The sequence below is a fragment of the Triticum dicoccoides genome, chromosome 3A, assembly GCF_002162155.2.
Source record: "Triticum dicoccoides isolate Atlit2015 ecotype Zavitan chromosome 3A, WEW_v2.0, whole genome shotgun sequence".
In the NCBI taxonomy this organism is placed as follows: domain Eukaryota; kingdom Viridiplantae; phylum Streptophyta; class Magnoliopsida; order Poales; family Poaceae; genus Triticum; species Triticum dicoccoides.
The window spans coordinates 682,683,482-682,684,483 of NC_041384.1; positions in this window are offsets into that span (position 1 = coordinate 682,683,482).

Consider the following 1,002-nt stretch of genomic DNA (forward strand, 5'->3'; position numbering starts at 1 on the left):
CCCGGGGGTTCCTTCTCCTTTTTCTTTATTTTTGTTTTGCCTTTTTTTTGCTTTCTTTTAGTTTCCTTTTGTTTTAGTTTTAGTAAATTACCAAAGTGGCACCTAAATAGGATTTTACAAATTATGCCACTGCCACAATAGTTTAATACTTATAAAATTTTAGTTTTGAAAATGTTTATTATTTTTAAAGCATTAAAATAATTGTTTTTGCTACTCTTTTATTCATTTTAAGATTATTTAAACATTTTATAAAAGTGTGGTTTCTCCACCATAATTACCTATGCATTATTTGGCTCACTCCGAACATTTTAGCTTTAATATTTGAAAACTTTTATTGTTTGCTTGATTTTGAATTTGAATTCGAACCGGTTTCGACCTAACGCGAGATTACTAACAATAATCGAGGTGACGTGGCATCATTAGCGGAGGGTTACTATAGCGTAACTATCGGGGCGTCACACAGGTGCCACTGTTGGGTAACATAGTAATTTCAAAAAAATTCCTACGCACACGCAAGATCATGGTGATGCATAGCAACGAGAGGGGAGAGTGTTGTCTACGTACCCTCGTAGACCGACACCGGAACGTTGACACAACGTAGAGGAAGTAGTCGTACGTCTTCCCGATCCGACCGATCCAAGTACCGAACGAACGGCACCTCCGAGTTCTGCACACATTCAACTCGGTGACGTCCCTCGAGCCCCGATCCAGCCGAGTGTTGAGGGTGAGTTTCGCCAGCACGACGGCGTGATGACGGTGATGATGTTCTACCGACGCAGGGCTTCGCCTAGGCACCGCTACAATATGACCGAGGTGGAATATGGTGGAAGGGGGCACCGCACACGGCTAAGGAACGATCACGAAGATCAACTTGTGTGTCATGGGGTGCCCCCTGCCCCCGTATATAAAGGAGGGAGGGGGAGGTGCGGCCGGCCCCTAGGGGTGCGCCTGGAGGGGGCGCGCGGCCTGCCCTGGCCGGCCCTCCTCTTCTCCCTTAGGGCC